Source organism: Plectropomus leopardus, chromosome 6, assembly GCF_026936395.1.
Source record: "Plectropomus leopardus strain MGB_pleo_1.0 chromosome 6, ASM2693639v1, whole genome shotgun sequence".
Taxonomy (NCBI): Eukaryota; Metazoa; Chordata; class Actinopteri; order Perciformes; family Serranidae; genus Plectropomus; species Plectropomus leopardus.
Window position 1 is genome coordinate 17,301,694 of NC_142181.1, and position 14,774 is coordinate 17,316,467.

The 14,774-nt window shown below is 38.5% G+C and overlaps 1 long non-coding RNA gene across 1 annotated transcript in view; it reads right to left on the reverse strand.

The window, feature by feature from the left end:
• Positions 1–14,774, reverse strand: part of LOC148189351 (uncharacterized) — a 169,661-nt gene that overhangs the window by 84,896 nt on the left and 69,991 nt on the right. The window lies entirely within an intron of this gene.

The window sequence follows — 14,774 nt, forward strand, 5'->3', positions numbered from 1 at the left end:
TGTGTGTGTGCACGTGTGTGTGTGACATGTGCAGTGTTTGTTCACCCACTGAGCCTTATCCACTCAGACAGCTGGAACACAGCAGTGTACACGCAGACACACACAAAATGTGTGCCGGCGGCAGACACATTGTCAACATGCATCCTCGCCATCTCTCTCTCTCTCTCACTCACTCACACACACACACACACACACACAAACAGGGAGAGACATACAGAAAAACCCACACAGATACACACACACACAAGAGACATGTATATGAGCTGTCATGTACATGCAGGATTTTTTGCATGCTCATTATCTGCAGGAAGGTTCACAGCCTCATGCAAAACAAAAACTGCCTGCGACACACACACACACACACACACACACACACGCACACACATACACACGCACACACACATACACAAAGACACAGTGACCATCCCATAAAAATGATACCAACATTAATACAGATAAGGCTTCAGCAAAACTAACCTCAAATGCAAACAAGCCAGAGTCTGGCCCATCATAAACTCAACAGAGCATACTGAAATTATTATTCTTCAAAAGTTATCTCCTTCACCATGTTGTATTTAATGCTGTGGATGGGAACCAACAACCCTTGACAATGACACTATAACTGACAGTTATAACAGTCATCATCAGTATATAGTAGCTGTGGAGGGAGGAGCAGTTGTGTCATATTCTATTCAAGAGAAAACGTTTTATGAGGAGTGTGAAGCTTGAAACATCACCTCGGAGATAATTCCATTAAATATTTATGGGAGCACGCTCTAGTGTGCAGACTGTTTTTTCATCTTTTGCATGATATCTCGTCCAGCAGCTTGTGTGTATTGTCTCGATGTGGGACTATTGTTAACTTTTTGCGTGAATTCATACTCTTCCCTACTAGATTTTCTGCCTCGGGGTTAAATAGACACACCTGTGGTCTTAAATTGTGTCCCATTCATTATCAGATTTTCTCCCCTTAAAAAATGGAAAAAAATAGAATTAGAGGCCTTTCAATTCGTACAGTGTTAGAGATTGACCTGGTTTAATGAAACAGAAACAAGACTATGCAAGATTGACATACCTCAAATAAAGGGTCGATATGTTGCACGGATACACGTGTATGACTGTCGCCAAATATACTGGGAGCAGACCACAAGCATATCCCAGAGCCATGGATGTGTTAGATAGTAAAATATTAACATAAGATAGATAAATATGTCTTATTATGTTGTGATACTCACAAATTACTGTTTTATTACAGCAATATTGTAATATGCTCTATAAAGAGATTCGTAATCAACTTTTAATACACGATAGGCTTACATGCTAACTGCTTAAGTATGCTGTGCTTGTATTGCATTACCAACAGATCTTATCACTGGTGTCATAATGTGTGTGCTTTCCATTAATAACACACAAGGCACACCAACATGTCTACCCAATATACAGTAAACATATGCTCACATTCCCAGTTTGTGCATTTTGCGCAGAAGTAAAGCAATCTGTACTGATAATTTCAAAATAAGAATGAAATAATGTGCATAAACAACCAGCAGTAAACTTCTACCCATAAGAAAAGCAGGTCTGTGGTTCTTTATTAACTGGAGCTAAATCTGGCTAGCACATGCTGAAAAAGAGCATACCTGACAGCAGAGGAAGCATGCAGAAAAGGGGTTTTATATAACCTGTCCTGTTTTCCTATTGTTGACATTAAACCTTATAATTTATGACCAAAAGTAGACAGTGTTTCCCTCGCAATAAACGCCAGCTTTCATTGGCCTCTAGCAAATTAAGCCATTAAGAGTGCATTGCCCTTTTCCACTTTGCTTATTCAATTCAGAGCCAATAGTCTGCCTCAGTGATCAGAGACTGATTTAATTAAAATGATTGATATTTAATTAAGAAAGAGCTTGACATTCCCATCACTTTGATTACACTAAATCATACGTCCTCTGAATTGAGGCTTGCGTTGTGTTAGGTATTTGTTGAAGTGGGACAGCTAGAAGAAGATATATTACTGTCAGCTCATAAATACACAGAGGTTGCTGTACTACAACTTTGGTGGAAATGAGGTGAAAATAGGCACTGAGAGGCTAATTAATGCATTTACATAATAAATAAACAACAGAAATGTCTGTGTGTTCAGGTATATAAAACATTGTCTATGTAATTTTACAAAGAAGCAATTGTTTTTTGTCTTATAAATGAAAAGCTGAACTCATAAACAATAAAACAATTTCTCAGTGAATACATTCAGTGTGGTTGCTGCTACAAGCTTATTATTCTGGTGTGACCAGTAGCTTTAGGAGGCTAATGTTAGCAAATGTTACCTTGCAGTATAAAACTTAAAAAAAAAAAATACATTGCTCTGCAACTTAAATTACTCACTTACTCAATTATTCACTTTATGACTGTCCCATGTGCTACTACTTAGCATCACATCAAACATTATCACACAGTTGGCACTCGTTACGACATAAATTACGACGAAATCATTTCAAACTTTGGAGACACGCCTATTCTATTTTATATGACCGTTTGTATATCAACAACTCACCCTGTGTTATGATAAATTTGTGAAATTCAACTTTTTTGCATGCCACAAGTGAAGAAAAAATCCAAAAACGGAGAAGTCTTTTTGAACGGAAGTCACAGGTATAGTTCCAAGTCTCAAGTATCCAGTCATATGCTGAGAACTTCCAAAACACATACATTTCTGCTAAAACCTTAGTATTTAAAACTGAACTAAAAGTAAAAATGTATCTCTGCTCTCTTCTAAGCCAGACTCCATTGAAAAATACAGTACTTATACCTCACAGAATATAGAAGCTGCTGGTCAACGCTGCCTTGATCGTCTATTTGTTTGTTATTGGGAGACTTTGGTGTTTTTGCCACTGGAGTCTGTCTTTGAAGAGAATATTTGCTTTTATTTTAATTCCCCGTTGGACAGGGCTGTCTTTTAGGAGAGTGCTGAGCATTCAACTACAGAAACCAGACTTTGTTTATACTGCACAAGTTGTATGAAAGTTTGTAAACCGCTGTTTTGATGTAGTTTTGCTGTTGTGAAACACCATTGCCTTTTTACTTCAATTCATCAAGAATTTTCTCAGGTTTTGTTTTCTTCGTTCACCGAGAAGGGATGCAAGTATTTCTTTCAGGGGAGTTCTTTAAGGGGGAGTTATGTGTCATTTTTTGGGTGGTTGCAGTATTCCTGGAGTCTCTGCTTGTTGCCTGAGAACCTCATGATGACAACAAATATCAGCGAAGCTCCAGCTCCCAATCAAGAAATAGTCTCGTACATAACCCCCCAAGAAAAACCACAATGTCTTGTTTTTCTACTTTGGTTTGATTGCAGATTAAAACAAACAAAAGGATATTTTCAGTCTTTCTGCTTCGAAAAATCTAATTGTTTCCTGGCCTACTATTTATTGTACAAACATAAATTTCTCTTCAAATGCTCAGCAAGACAGTGAATAAGTGTATTTTCCAAATTACTCCTTTAATGCATTGTTGTCTTAGAGACTCTTTGTATTGTCGACAAACTTTGGGCTTTAAATACTGTATCTAAAGACCAGTTTCTCCACTGAATGTTCTTCTATAGTTTATGATTAGAGCTAACTCACTGAATAAGTCTCCCCAAAATCAACACGAAATCAGTTTAAAGGGTCAAGAGGGAGCAACAAAACAATTAATCACAGGAACATTTGTTGCTCATGCAAGAGCCACCTCCTTTCTGAATTCTTTTTTTACCTTTACTACTAAATATGATCTGATAGATGGAGTGATCAAAGCTTTTACTTGTCCGTTTCAACATAAATAGCAGGAATGCCTGAGATTCTGTGCAGTCACTTTAGAGATATTCTAATGAAAGCATTACGTTATCAGAGTCTCTTCAGGGCCAAGACAACTAAATGTGATCAGAGAGAAAACTGAGCCAACGGCAGGCCAACAACAATACAAAACAGATGTTTAGGTTTGGGTCACTGACACTCTAATTCTACTTGGTTTGGATGGTGATCAGCAAGTGAGGAATAAGAGTGTTTTGGTGTTGCATTGTTGGCCCTGCTTCTCTGTCCAAAAACAGTTACACTGTACGTAGGCAGTGATTACAGTAGAAGAGGTCTTGTCTCCCTCGTGTTTACATGTGTTTACAACTTAAATAAAACACCAGAGATAGTGTTGCAGACCGACAAGGGAGAGAGGTAAACACCAGGCCTTGTCCTGCTCTCTTTTTGAAGCTTTTACTGTATTTTTTATGTGTGTTATGCAACTCTCAGTTTTGTATTTACTGTATCTCCGGTTTCAATGCTGGTGTGCCAAGAGGTAATAAAAAAGTTTGATCTGCTGTGTACATTATGCCTGTTGTTTGTTCTGTGTGACCTGTTGGTTCTTGGATTTAGAGCTCAGCACAAAAAACTTTAAAATGACCTTTGATCTTCAAGATGGAGTTGGGATCAGCTGCTTACACATGAAAAAACTGGAATAAATGGTGCACAAATAGAGCTGCATGTTCCTTTTAAACCCTTGCTGTCTTTTACGATTCAGCGGATATTTACTCTTTAACTACATACAGTTGTTTGCACAATACATTTTTTATGAAATGTGAGGCTGTAAAAAATTTACAATACATCTGCTGTACTGCTAATGCAGTATTTTCTAGGACACAGTTCAGTGGAGGTGATCAAGGGCATGTCCCATCATGTTTCATTGCATTAGGTTTCAAGCTAAGACTGCTGAACCAGGCCTGAAATGTTACTCTAAGCTGCTCAGAGCTCCACTGATATTAGAGAACGATCAGCTTTATTGCCTCTTTAGTGTGGGGTGGTGTCACATGTGCCTCTAAGAGCGGGCTGATTGTGTTTCTTGTTGCAAAGAAACATTGATAACTACAAGCATGTATTCAGCACACCTGATACATAATAAACAGCTATTGAATTAATTTTTTTTGGGAACGTGATATACTTCAGCAGCATAAGCAGTCACTCACTAGGCTTTTGCTGTGTTTAGAGAGGGGTGGACTAAACCATTTTGCGCCTTTAAGGGTTGAGAGGGGCCTCAGAGAGCTTCCATGGGTTTCAAGTTAAGCCTTTCAACTGATTTATGCAGCCACTTTTAAAAAGTTATGGCACCTATTACTTAGAAATATTTAAAAATGCAAAACAAAACAAACAAAAAAAAGTGTTTATTCCAGGCTTTTCATGGGCCCTCCTCCCATTGGGGCCCAAAGTTATCAGTCCCACTTTTACCACCACTTAAATGTCCCTGTCTATAGAGTTATGTACTATAGTTTACGGTACAAATAAGACATGGATAGGTCAAATAGCAAAACAGCCTATAAACACACAAATGCAGAAACATTACATAGCAAAAACAGCACATTTTCAATGAAAGAGACCCCTATAATGTCACAAATACTGTTTTTAGGGGAGCTAATGGCTTCCCTTAGTTCTCCTGTAGTTTGCATCCTGCTTATTCATATTTGGGTTTTGGTCAGGCAATCATTTTGGATATCTTTTAGATATATTCTCTCTTTCATATTTTATTTTTTTCTATTAAAGTATTTTTCAAAGTGCATCTTTGAAAAACCCCACAGGCAAGACAGTCAGAGAGAGCCCACAGAAAATTACTCTGATCAGGGGCACCATCTTGTGGATAATGTGAGGAATAAGCTGGATCTCGATGTGTTCAATTCACAATTAAATTGCAATCCTTATCCAAAAACAAGATACTGAACTTGTCTTTGTGACCAAAATAACAGTCTGTTCTATTTATTTGACCAAAGTTGGCATCAATTAAATATTTATATTTAATTATTTAAGTTGAGGGTATTTACAGTATTATAAGGAGTGTAAGATTGTAACATGTTAGGGTCCAAAAGATACTATTACATTTATTGGAATAAGAATAATATAATAATTTTAAAAAAGGCACTTATAATAATTGTATTTAGCCATTTATTATGTCAGCAAGTGTTCATTAAAAGAAGAGTGAAGTGTCCAGGGTGTAAGATTTTGGGGGGATTCACCGGTATCTAGTGGTGATGAGTGCAGATTGCAACCAGCAAAAACTTCTCCTGGTGAGAATTCCTTCAGTGGTCATTGTTTATAGGTTTTTACCAGAAGCCTAATTATATGCAGAGGCCTCCTCGTCTCCAAAACAAACAGGCCGAGTGATGAAAATGGGTTAAAACAATAAATAAAGCAGTTTCACATTACAAGTGATTGTTTTTCCAGTGCTGTTTGGCTCGTCATGGAGAGGCTGTTAACTATGGTGGCCAACACAAAAACATGAACGGCCCTATCTAGAGCCAGTGTTTGGTTTGTCTGTTTTTGGCTGCTGTAGAAGCATGGCAGTGCAACATTGCGGACTCTGTGGATGAGGCCCTGTTCCACGTGTAGATATAAATAGATAGATAGATAGATGGGTACTTTATTGATCCCGAGGGAAATTTAAGTAACCAGCAGCATATTAAACATACATAATAGAAAATAGCTCATTCTGAGGTAATAAATACGTAACAATTCCAATTTTCAAGTGATTATAAACAAAACTCATTACAGTTTATTCCACATCTGCAAATATATCACCCTAAATCCTTCACAATGGACCTTCAACTCAGGAAAAAGTCTGGGTCTGAAAATACATTTTGCTCTTTCTCTTTATCCCTGTTGAAGAAAATCTTGTATAAAAGAATATTATCACTATCTCAAGTCCTCTCTACCTCTGTCTCACACTCATTGGATTTAGGATGTCACATTCCTTCTTGCAGTGAACTGTCTCTCTGAGGAGGTTCCATGTATTTGTTAAGGTCTGGGGCTTTTTCCTCACATATATCAAGAATAATAAGTTTTCAGATATTATTATAATATTTTATCGATACTTTGGACAACAGCACGATATTTGCCGATATCACAAAGTCTACCGCGAAACGATTTCGATTCAATTCGATTTAGGGGCCTGCGATTGATATGGGCCGATATAATCTGCTCATTTAACACAGGCGGTTACAGGAGAAGCTGCCACCCCCGTTTTTGCTTATAGCCAGAAAATCCTATTTCCTAGTTAAGTATTTGTTGAGAGAGAGGGTGTGGCTATGTGTGTTTTATTTGTTTTATACTAATGAACTATTGATCATCCCCATTATGTATGTGTGCTACTGCTCCGAGTCTAGAAGGGCCAGTTCCGATTTCCATATAAAAACATATGTCCTTGTTCCCTGATGGAACGCTATAAAATATGACTGTATTTGTCTTTGCTAGAAATGTTGTGTAATCCTGTAAAACCCAATAAAAAGGGTTAAAAAACAGGAAAATACATTTTGCTTCCAAAGTTATAATGTGGCTTTGGTAACAAAAGGTAAAGCAAACACAGTCTTTTAGCAACGAGAGGACATGAACCCACCGCAGTGTTCTGATCACATCATTATTCAGCGCAGCTTTACATCCGTAACCCTTTAAACACTGTCTGCCTCCCTGTGACCTGGTTTCACAACGATGCCTTTATCAAAATCACTCAACCTACTTGCTCATCCAAATTATACAACCATGTCATCTGATGTCGCCATGGAGACCTCCTCCTGTGCTGCTGCAGCAGCCAGCAGATGGCAGCACCAACAAGGTTTTTCAGCCTGAAACGTTCCTCGCTGTGACTTCTCCAGGGGTCGACTCTGCTGTGACAGACACAATGACGCAGCTATCTCTGCTTTTGGCTTGGAAACTGTCTGTATATTTAGCACCTTGTTTAAAATTAGAGCTCAGCACATGGGGAATAAATTAAGCTGGCAGTTTAAATAGAAATGTGCCAAGTCACACAAACTGAACTGAGCACACACGTCCACAAATACTGTGTGGATGTAATGAGTTTAACTTTCTGGGGAACACAGTCAAGAGATGGGGACAAACTGAGCTTTCATAGCTGATAACTTGCATTGCAACAAGACACAATTAAATTGATTGTTAACAGATATACTTTAATTTCCCACTGCAGATACATGAATGACTCCGCTGTAATTCTTTCACCTCTACAGAGGGATACGGAGAAAACCGGCCACAGGAAAAAACAATACAGAAAGCAGACAGGACAGCAATACCTGTGTATAGTACTGTGCAAGAGGATGCAAAGAGAAGAACCAGTTTACAAGGGATTTGTCAGCTTTTAAATGACCTCCAGTAACACAGTGGGGTCTTTCATTCCTAATTAATTATCTGTTTTGGTGAATTAGTTATATATTTTCTTTTTTTTCCTGTGTTTATTATTTAAGATCAGATAGATAAGACTTCATTAACCCCACCCTGAGAATATTCACACATTACAGCAGCTTAACAGTCAATAAACAAGAGAAAAAAAGGGGGAAAAAGTGATTGAGTGTTAAATAGGATGAGAATATTTTAAAAATACAAAATAGATCAAGTAAAACTAAAAAGAATATGTAGAAAAGCTATATAAACAATTTACACCTTTGACTTATGCAGATACTGTTTGTCCATGATTGATAGTTGCACAGGATTACTATAATACTCACATGGTGTGTAGCATTTTTTCAGTTAAATATAGAAATATATATTATTGCATGGTAATTGGAAAGATATGTACAGTACAAAACTGCAAAGGAATGTTACAAAGTAAATATAAAGGATATGGATAAGGACATGTACGCATGTGTGTGTGTGTGTGTGTGTATATATATATATATATATATATATATATATATATATATATATATATATATATATATATATAAACATGTGGCTTCCATTTTCAGAAGTGGCGTGTTGCTGACTGAATACCACAATAAAGGTCTGCTGTTTTGTTTTTTTTGCATACTCGGTTGGTTTTAGAACATGTGTCTGCCATGCATTTGCATTGGTTTAACATCAGCTCACATGAACATTGTACCTTGGTGCTCATTAAATCCCCCCACACTTAAAATACAATCTTATGGGTTTTTAAGATTATTATTATTATTATTATCATTATTATTTTATTTGGTTTTTAGTTTTATTTCTTGCCTTTATTGATTGGACAGCTGTGATAGAATGGAAAGGTGGGAAAGAGAGGTGCAATAACACACAGCAAAGGGTCACGAGTTGGAATCAAACCCCGGCAGCTGCTGAGGCCTCAGCCTGTATGGGGCGCAGACTCTATAAGGTGAACTAGAGGTCGCTCCACAATCTTGTGCTTAATAGTTTTTATGCAGTGAATGATTACAAAAATACATTTCTAAAAATATAAAACGATTTCCCTGCAGACTGTTTGACATAGACTACTCATTTTATGTCTGCTATTGGTCCATAAATCAATAGATAATTGATGGCCTGTTCACTGACAGTGACTTACATGTGGTATGTCTGTGCATCCATGACTGACATTCTGCAGAGTCTAAAAATGAAAACCCAAAATGGGGTCAATGGGTACAAAAAAACCTCCAGAAATCATGCATTCCCATTTTGCAACTGGTAGGAATAATGCCCAATAAACAATAAACAATTATCAGTTATCAAACCCCGCAACAGGGCCACAAAACAAGCAAGTTCCACTACTCAGAACCTGTTAAAATTGTACCACACTTACATTGCTAATATGCATTTACACACAATGTACTGCAGTTGTATAACAAGTGCATTCAAAAATGTCTCTTCTGTTCTGAGTGCCAGGCTTCAACAGGGGCAGGTTGGTAAGCTTTCAGCTTTAGTAGATTTAGTAGATTAAATGTTAGTGTAAATCTGAGCTGATCAACTGGTTAATTCCAAGGTCATCAGAAAGTATGAGGAAACATGTTCTCCACTAATGTTGCCATAACACAAAGCAAATGTCCCACTTCTTTTGGTAACTAAATCAGACTGAACTGGATACAGTATTGTGTCGTTTCATACTGATGATGTGATATCATCTGCATTCTTGCTGCTGTTCTCTCTTGACTTAGGGAACAGAGTGTGTCAGTGCGCTGGACTGAAAAGCTCATGTTTCTCAATTTGAGGCCCAAAAGGAGATAAGAGAAAGGCTTGCAATCACAGTGTGTACCACTTATTGGAGAGTAGCTGAAAATGCAAAAAGTTTACATTTTCTAAGCTTTTAAACCTGCACAGCATATTTGTGTTCTGTGACGTTTGAAGACCCTACGTGTTGTGCGACACAGCGAGTGTTAGCTGTACTTCTACAAAGTGAAAAAGACAAGTAGTCAGAGCAAGTTATGGTGTAGCATTTTGCAAACTACCTTTAAATTGTAGATTATTTATTTACATTGTAATCATAAAAAGGCAATACTTAATAACAGGGTTCATACAGACAAGGGCAAGTCAGATTCAAGGACTTTCAAGTACTTTTTCAAGCGCTCAGTTTTATTTAAGAATGAAATTGTTTCTCCACAACCACCTGTTGCAAGAAAAATGTGCAAATTAGTAAATGGAGCAAAGACACGGTACCTGGGCCTAAAATCAATTTACTATTAACTGCTGCTTATGTACTGTCAAATAACAGATCAAAACGCCTGATAACGCCTCAAGGTGCTCCGTTTTGAGTGTTCTGAAAGTGTTTACTGGTGTTTACGAACCGATTGGTGCTAATATGGCTTTAAATAATGCAAGTACAGCTGTAAAACATTTATCTAATACCTTTTATAAAATAATGTATCATTCTGTTCTCCTCTCATCTATTTTGAAGTTGAAAGTTGAAAATGCCTGATTGTCAAGGTATTATTTATATTCCTGAGTGTGGAATTCAAGTACTTTAAGCACCTTGTACAAGCTCTGCATAAAGCACACAATCTGTTTTCAGAGTTGTTTGGAGTGCAAACTTAGAAATCGACATCATACCAGTGACAACATGCAACAGTAATCTCTGCTCTCACAGTGTAATTATGCAAATATCAGTTTCAGAAGGTTTCCCCCGTCTACAAACACAAGTATTTCAACAATTCCAAATATTTATCTCAGCACCTGCAAAAACCAAAGAGGAACCAACATGCTGAAAACTGTTTTCAGAGGGCCAGACTCCCACTCCACAAATTACACCACAAGTGACGTAAAAGTATCTCGGACTCAGGCTCCAAGTATTTGTGGCTAGCCTGCAGCAAATTCCTTAATTGTCACGTTACATGGGTTATGCAGGGTGTGGCCATTCTCTGCTGGCGAGGAGCACTTTAGTTTAGCATATCCACCAGCTAGTTTTATTGTTGTTGAGCATAAAAGGGACAAGAGAACAGGCAATAGAGGCACATGAAAGGGAAATGATGGTGAAAAAAAAGGAGGGGGGGCAGTTACGTTGCTTGTCAGCATGCACTGCTGTGTGCATCTCTGTCTGCACATGTTGCATGTGTATGCATGTCCTTTTCTCTGTACAATGAGGTTGCTGGTAAGTAACCACCTCTCCTTCAGGCTAAATTGGAGTCAGCTAACACTGGAAGAGCTAATGCAACATGACAGTTAGCCTGGTCTGCCCAACTGTCTCTGCACACAGTCCAAACTGCGCTGGCAACTAAATCAAAGCATCTCTCAAGACAAGAAAGTCAAGGACAAGAGTCACCTGAGAGCTGGGTTGACCCTGGTTTATTTTGACCCAGTTCAAACTATTCAGGGACATAAAACAAAGCGGCTGTTGTGACCTATTTACTAGGGGTGTAAATCACTGGTTTCATTATGATACAATATTTTTTCGATACTTTGGACAACAGCACGATATTTGCCAATATCACAAAGTCTACCGCAAAACGATTTCGATTCAATTCGATTTAGGGGCCTGCGATTGATATGGGCTGATATAATCTGCTCATTTAACATAGTCGGTTACAGGAGAAGCTGCCACACCCGTTTTTGCTTATAGCCAGAAAATATAAATACAAGATGTATATAATTGGAAATAATTAAAACTGGTCCATTCTGTTTTAAAAACGCTTTCTGGAAAAAATGTTTTCATTTTAATTAAAACCCTGATCTTTTTGCTAAAATGTCAGGCTGTCTGACTTGAAGACATACTTCTCCAAACATCCTCAAAACGCGGATTAACAACAAGATCTTTTCACTAAAGTATAAAACTCAATAATAATGGTCAAGGATCACAGACAAAACAACTGTCTTTTGTAGGTCACATACACAACATGCTAATGTTATTAGCATACACCTATGGCATTTCACATTGTAGAAATTAGCTTAGCGGTTAGCTGACTTTTCCTCTACTCATAACTTAACCAATTTACTATTATTTATGCTTTCTCTTACTCACCGTTGGTTTAAGTCCCTGCATCTCCTGACAGAATGGCGCAAATGACTTTCAGTCTCACATGCACGTTTTCTCAACCAACATTGTTGAAACAGAGCAGCTAATATAATGTTAGCAAGATTTTCCACACTGATGTTTTATACTCGCGTAAACAGCATTATCCTCATCATTTTTCTCTCAGCTCCTCGCCAAGACATCATCATCTGCAGGACGCTGTGTGACTGACACAGAATTTCAAAATAAGAGGCATCTAAAACAGGATGATATGGATTGATGTTTACACTGTGCATCGATGTCACGTGATCCTTGCTCATTTAATCAATATATTGATGCAGATCGATGAATCGTTACACACCTACTATTTACTCTCCTAAATATTTGTTGTATGCAGTAGACCTAAAAGAACTACAGGGCTCCCAAACATTTCCATTGACAAAATTTCAAAATTTTTCAAGGACCTATAATTACAGATTTCTTTCTTGCCCCACTAGCCCTGCATTTTTCAAATATATCAGACTTGAACTCTGTTAAAACATAATTTCAGCTAGTTAACATAAACGAAGGAAGAGACGGGATGCATGGAGAAAATGAAAAAAAAAAAAAACAGTCCACGACTTTTCCAAAATTTATGATATATTTACTAATTCTATGACTTTTCCAGGCCTGAAAAACATGACTGTGAAATTCAAGACCACAGTATAACTCTGAGCTTTGACCCAGCTCCAGACCAACGCCAATCAAACAAGAATTATTTGTTAAAAATACAACAACAAGACAACAACTCAGCAGTGGGAGGAAATTGGGATTGCAGATATCGAAATACATAGTTGCAAAAATGGAACCAGTCGGACCAGAGTTTTAAGGACACTGATTTTCTCTCATTTGTATTCTCACACTCATTCTCCCTGCCTGTAATGCAATCTTGTTTTTGCTCCTTCCCTGTCTCTTTCTCTCTCCTTGTGCAACCCATGGAGTCTTAAGCAAGGCAGCGCGCTGTATGACAGAGCAGCAGTAGATGAGGGCCAGAGAGCAGCAGGTGGGCTACCGGAGTGCAGCAGGGCTCATCTTTCCCCTCATCTGCAGCACACCAGTCCTGTGCAGTACGACCCCATAGAACCTTAATCTCTGGAGTACTCAGTTGCTGTCTTTTATTTTCTGTCTCCCTTATTTTGTGTCTCCACTATGCAGGCAGGCTGAAAAACATACACGTCTGACAGTGCAGCAGTGAGGGCAGGGCCTTTGTCCCAGACAGCCAGTTTGTTCTTGTTCTGCTGTGTTTTACAGTACAGCCTTACATAAGCAAACATGAGCAGCTGCTTTCAAACTGAACTCCAGGATGCGTTCTCCTCCACATGCAAGCACATACATACATGCTGGCATACTGATATGTCTCTGTCTCAAGATGCCCGTATACTGCACACACACACAAAAAAGAATTTGGTCATTTTATAGTCTAACGTTGTCATATCAGCGTGTGCGATAGCAAGGCGTTACCAGAAGATGTTTCCTTGCCCTTGGTGCCTGTCTGGGCTAGACGGCACTGACGAGGGCCCCAGATGGGGACTAAGAGGAGGAGGTAGAGAGGAGAGACAGAGATGGGGAGTGAGGGAGAAAAGGAGAGGGTAATGCATGAGAGGACGATGGAAGCGAAAGTGGAAAGAGTGTGGAGGCAAGGCAAAGAGGGGAAAAAAGAAATGGATAAACAGGAAAGGAATGAGATGAAAAGACATAGCAAAAAGACAGTGTAAGAAACAAGAGTATGGATGGAAAGAGAATAACTAAGGGGGGACATGGAGACAGACAGAGATGAGCAGAGTGTATGTGTGCAGCATTTGTGTGTGTATGCACGTGCAGAAAAAGCCTCCCTGGAAAAATACCAGCCTTCTTCTTTCTCACTTCCTGCACTGATCTGTGTATCTCATCACAACTCATTTGGATGTCCTGCTGCACACCCCACCCACCAGCAGCCCCACCCACCCTGGTGCCTGTCCTCCACCCCAGGTCTTTCATTCCTCTCATTCTTCCTCTCCCCCCAGGTCCCCACTTTTCTTTCACACTGGAGCCATTAGAGTGTAAGAAAGAGAGCAGCATGCCCTCAAGATGTCACTGTGTTTGATTTGCACATATGAGTGTGAACTGTTTGGTTTGGTGACTTTTTAAAGCTTTAAATATATTTTTTTATGTCCACAAAGACAAGGATTGAGAAAAAAAACAACTGAATTTCCTTCATCAGGCTGAAGACTGCAGAAACTATCCACATAACCTTGAACTTTACATTCAACTTACACTTGGATGGTAAAAAAGACCTGATTAAACTAAAATATAGGATTTGAGAAGTACAAACCACTCTTTTCTGTTTAGTAAGAGTGAAACAAGTGTGATATTTCAGTTTGTGAAAAACAAGAATAAAAGAGATGGCTCTGCCTTTTGATTGGTACCTGTTGTTCAAGCTAGTGAATAACTGGCTATTTATAGAGGCAGGAAGTGAGCTTCTGATGAGTCACTGCTACTTCCTAAAGAACTAACTGCAGGCTCAGTGCAATTCAGTCTAATTACCCACATAGTAT